A 6,000-nucleotide genomic window follows, 5' to 3' on the forward strand; every position below is an offset into this window, starting at 1 on the left:
GTTTTTGGAGTGAATGAAGTGTTGTGTTTATAGAGCTGGTGAACCAGATCCATGATCCAAAAGATTTAAAATATTTGCCAAAATATCTTTTGAGAAAAAGATTTCTTTAATAAATTAAAACGTTGCAAGTAAAATATAAACGTTGCAAATTAAAAAAAGACGTGTTGGCATCATTCTTCCTTGCAGAAGACGCTGGAAGCACGAGACCTTGGGAGGCTATTATGCACATAACAGTTTGGTCAAAACCATTCCATAAAATCGGCATCCATCTGATTCTTCTATACCCACAATCTACGAAAGCAAATCTTTTGCAATACAAAATTTACAACAATTTTCAAAAATCCTAAGATAATGAGTTAATGGGTCTTTCATCTTTATATAGTGCTTTACTTTCTTATTTCTATCTAATGTGTGACTTAAACTCACACTTTGATTCCCAACATAAAGACACAGGTGGACTCAGTCATCATCTTACATAACTTATTCCATCTACGATGTGGGGACAATCTCATTAACCTTTTTGTGCAAGCATGATTTTCACAGAGGAAATCATAACATTGATCCATAAGGCTTTCATTTGAATTGTTCATCGCACTCAACATCTCCCATATGTCGCCAATGTAGGTGTGCGACGTAGGATATCTGTTTGGTTATTGAGAATTTCATTTCTCTTCTCCATTACAATCACTTGTCGTTCAACCATGTTTGAAATTTTTTCAAAATAAATATTGCTACATCCCATCACATTCATGAAGCCATCTAGCCTGGTCGTCAATTTATCAAATTGGGCGTCTATTACATCCACCATAGGTGTCTTCATCTACGATGCACGTGGGGATGAAATGTCTTTGAATGGGACGGAAGACACAAACTGAATTTGTCCTAGATTGTACTCGTCCATAACTAGAGGGGATGATGGAGTGGGGGTTGTAAACCCTAAATAGATGAGCTCTTTAGGAATATATTTCATGCTCTCATTAAGATCAGCCTGTACACGAGTCTTCTGCCGTTGTCGAGGTGCTTGCAGAGCAGTCTAAACTCCACTCCAGTAGCACGATCTACTGCCCAAAGCTCCACCATTAGATCATAGTATCTAATGATGTTAACCCTCCACTTGGCCATAACTGGCATCGCCTGAAATATAATGCAGAAACAATTCATAATTTAATAAAGTGTTCATATTTTGTATAACAAATTCACTTTTCAAGCATATGTAATTAATACCTTAATTAGGTCATCCTAAACTTCATCCTCTGCTTCAAATCTTATTGTTATGCCATTTCAGACAAATCCACTCAATAACACAAAAAGGTCATGTAACAAACATCACTTGTCTTTCAAAACCTTTTGTCGATTATTTACATTGTTTTTACTAATTGCAACATACCCACAGGTTTAAGGGTTATCAACAATATTATTGTAAGCTTGGATTGTCCAACTTCCATCAACCCTATTCCCTAAATGTGGTTCCTCGAGCATAACATGTAAAAGTTGTGTGTCCATGTCCTCTATCCATTTTATACTCTCTTGCACCACCAAACGACTTTATGATGATTCCTTACCTCTGTTCATTTTAAACATATTTCATAAACAAAATGATAACAAGTTAAGTTTAAGTAATCATAAAACCAATTTCTTGTCATTACAAATAACATAATCATACAAAACAATCAATTACAAGAACTAGTTTTGATAATCTCTCCACAATTGTTCTGTTATCGAATTTTTAATACTACTACCAAGCTGATAATCTTCTTCACGAACTTGAGGTGATGTTGTATGGTCTTGTAAGGTTATCTAATCCCTAATACTACTACACCACTTGAAAAGCACAATTATGACACCATATAGAGGCGTCAGATATCACTTTAAAGAATTTACACGCAAATAACCACATAATCCACGTGAGCTTTTTATCTACCGTCATTCATCCTTGAAAAATGTTATTGAAAGGACATTTGATGTGTTGAAAAAAAGTTCTTTATCATTGCAAGTGACATTGAACCACATCTTAGGTTGGAAACAATGACATACATTATATTAGGTTGTTGTATCCTACATAACTTCCTTCGTGGCATGAATGACGATGTCTCATTATTTGATGAGGTTGATAATGAATTGAATGATTGGGAAGACCATACAAACTTATTTCAAGTTCGTAAAGAAGATTATAGGCTTGGTAGTAGTATTAGGGATTCGATAACAAAACAAATGTGAAGAGATTACCAAAAATTCGTAGTTTTTGTAATTGATCGTGTTGTATGACTATGTTATTTGTAATGACAAGAAATTAGTTTTACGGTTATTTAAACTTAACTTGTTACCATTTTGTTTATGAAATATGTTTAAAATGAACAGGAGTAAGAGAGTCGTCGTGGAGTCGTCTAGTGGTGCAAGAGAGTTTATAAAATGGACAGAGGACATGGACGCACGACTTTTGCATGCCATGCTCGAGGAATCACGTTTGGGGAATAAGGTTGATGGAAGTTGGACAACCCAAGCTTATAATAATATTGTCGATAACGTTCACACCTGTGAGTATGTTGCAATTAGTAAAAACAATGTAAAAAATCGACAAAAGGTTTTGAAAGACAAGTGGCGTGAGGTACATGACCTCTTTGCATTATTGAGTGGATTTTTCTGGAATGACATAGACAATGAGATCTGAAGTGAAGGATGAAGTTTGAGATGACCTAATTAAGGTAAGTGGATTTGTTATACAAAATATGAAGACTATTAAATTATAAAAAAGACGTGTTGGCATAATTCTTTCTTGTGGAAGTCGTTGGAAGCACGAGACCTTGGGAGGCTACTATGCACATAACAGTTTGGTCAAAACCATTCCACAAAATCGGCATCCATTCGATTCTTCTATACCCACAATCTACGGAAGCAAATCTTTTGCAATACAACAATTTTTAAAAACCTTAAGGCAATGAGTTAATGGGTCTTTCATCTTTATATAGTGTTTTACTTTCTTATTTCTATCTAATGTGGGACTTAAACTTACACTTTGATTCCCAACATAAAGACACATGTGGACTCAGTCATCATCTTACATAACTTATTCCATCTATGATGTGGGGACAATCTCATTAACCTTTTTGTGCAAGCATGATTTCCACAGAGGAAATCATAACATTGATCCATAAGGTTTTCATTTGAATTGTTCATCGCACTCAACATCTCCCATATCATAATATTCCCTATCATAATCTTAACTAACTTATTCCAACGATGATCTGGGGGCAGACCCATTAGTCGTTTGGTATAGACGAGATTTGCGCAGAGGAAATCATAACATTGTTCCATAATAGTATCCTCTTGTATGTTCATGTTATTGGTTGTATAACTAATGACAAATGCATTGGTCGCAGCAAAGCAAATGATAAATATTATTCTCTTCCAAGGAACTTGTGCAACATTCGACAACACTTGCACTGAATAACTCAATTAGTCCACAAAGTTTACAAAAACATAAGAAACTCTTTTTAGTATTTTCATCAAATAGTTGGTGTAAGGAAATTTAATATAGGGTATTTACAATTGTCAGGATTAAATTTCGTCAACTTCTCATATATTCATAACATATGAATTCCATATTCAAGTCAAAATTAACTCACCAACATACTTAAATCCTATTTCTAGCAACTTTGAGTCTATGATAAATCATCAAGTTCTAATTCCTTGAATCCTCAAACAAAAATCATGCACTAAGTTCAAGAGTCTTAAGAGTGAATTATGTTTTATCTCTAGATATACAAGCTCCATTAAGTATTCAATTTCAATTCTAGGTTCAAGTTATATTTCACAATACATCAAAAATCACAAATCAAGCCTTGGGTGATTAAGCCACAACAAGCATTAAGCATCAAAATCAACCACTAACTTTTAAATGGAAAACCTTATGTATTAACATCACAAAATACACAAGATTCAGTTTATCATATTTAATCTCAACAAATAAGGTTAGTTCTCCATGGTGGAGAACCTAGGGTTTACAAACTGAAGAGATAGGAAAGAAATGGAAACCAAAGAAAAGATGTTATTCCTCTCCCAAGCTTCTTGGCAGTTGCTCCATGTTATAGTTGTGCCTTCCCTTCGCCTCAACATCTCTAATTCGTAGCTCTTCTCCCTCATCAACCTCAAGATAGGAAAAACATCATGGATGAAGATTGAAGACCCAAGGAGGAGTGAAAGAGCTTACTAGCACCCCAAACAACCTCCAAGGGTCTCTCACAGTCATCCTTGGTCGAGAGTAATTGTGGTAGGAAGAGGAATGCCCCAAGCCTTTTGAGAAACATGTTTAAAGACCCAATTTTGCTATGTCAGCAATGTCATCGCTCAATGTCATATCAGCATCACTGAGCACCATAAGTTGAAACGCGAAAAGAGTTATATGTCAAACCACTGCTCAACATTATTTTCCACCGCTCAATGCAAGTTTTTTCGTATTTTTTGCCGCTCAGTACTATTCTTCCATTATTCTACTCTACCTGTGTAGGGGTTGGTGGCATTTAGCCCTAGGCAGTTAGACAACACTGTGAAATTTAAGCATTTGGCATGATCCAAGTGGCAATCAATGTGGGTATTTTCTTCATATTGGTAATTGCTTGTCCCAAACATGCTTCATTGAGTTTCATCTCGTTGTCCTTCATTACGATTACTCTGTATTCATTTATTTCAAGCTTATGAAGAAGATTAGCGGCTAAACAAACATAAAACAACTAAAATACAAAATAATACAAAACACACTAAACTTAAGGATAAATCAAAATTAAAGCTAGGAAAGAGTTGATTTATTCATGACAATATATAGACACATAAAAATAGGTAAAAATGGACGTTATGACATGTAGGCTAACATCTCCCAAATGTCGCTTTTTAAGTATTGGAAAGTTGTCATGCGACACATAATGTTGACTTGTTCACTAAGAATATTATTTCACTTCTAAAGGGAAATCACTTGTCGTTTTGCTATGGATGAGATATTTTTGAAATGAGAGTTACTTAATCTTATAATATCCACGAACCTATCTAGTTTTGTAGTCAGCTTCTCGAACTAGGAGTCTATTAAATCAACCATTAGCGTTTTTCATTTTGAGCCCACATGATGGAACAACGATACATATTGAGTAGTGCTCCATTTGATCATTAAGATCAACCTCTAACACATGTTGTTAGCACTCACGTCGTGCTTGACGTGTTATGTGTACACCACCGTATGTTGCTCAATCAGTGCCTCATAATTCCTCCATGAGGTCATAATATTTAATGGTAGTAACCCTCCATTTTGCAACAGAAAACTTTTCTTGAAATTTAAGTGAATGACATAAATGATAATTACTTTGTTAGAACTATTCCTAAAAATCAAAATATTTTAATTAATTTTCAATTACCTTTATAAGATTTGCTTATACTTCATCCGTTTCTTCAATTCTCTTGGATAATGCATTCCATGTAAATCTACGAAGTGAAGAAACTAAATCATGCACATCGCGCCATCTCTTTTTCAATACTTTTTGTCTATTTTTGATATTATTTTTTGTTACTCCACCAAACCCCAATTGATGAAGATGATGTACCATCTTATTGTATGCTTGTGTCATCCAAGTGTCGTCAATAATGTTTCCTAATCGAGACTCGTCTATCATAGCATTTAGAAGTGTCAACACTCAATTTCGTCCGGATCGATTAAATAATAGGTCCCTTTTTACTTTTATTTTAGTATATTTTATTTGGTTTGAAGAAAAGAAAATAAATGAATGAAAAAAGAAAAAAAAAGATAAAAAAAAGGAAAAAAAAGAAAAAGAAAAAAGAGAAAAGAAAAGAAAAAGAGAAAACGAAAAAAGAAAAAAAGGAGAAAAGAAAAACAAAAAAAAGAGAAAATGAAAAAAAAAAGAAAAAGAATACTAAAAAACATGAATGAAAAGGTGTCGGCAACACTATCATCATTCACGCCCATTTTACTCCCTCTATGGATTTAACATATGGACCCCT

Source organism: Vigna angularis, chromosome 4 (assembly GCF_016808095.1).
Source record: "Vigna angularis cultivar LongXiaoDou No.4 chromosome 4, ASM1680809v1, whole genome shotgun sequence".
In the NCBI taxonomy this organism is placed as follows: Eukaryota; Viridiplantae; Streptophyta; class Magnoliopsida; order Fabales; family Fabaceae; genus Vigna; species Vigna angularis.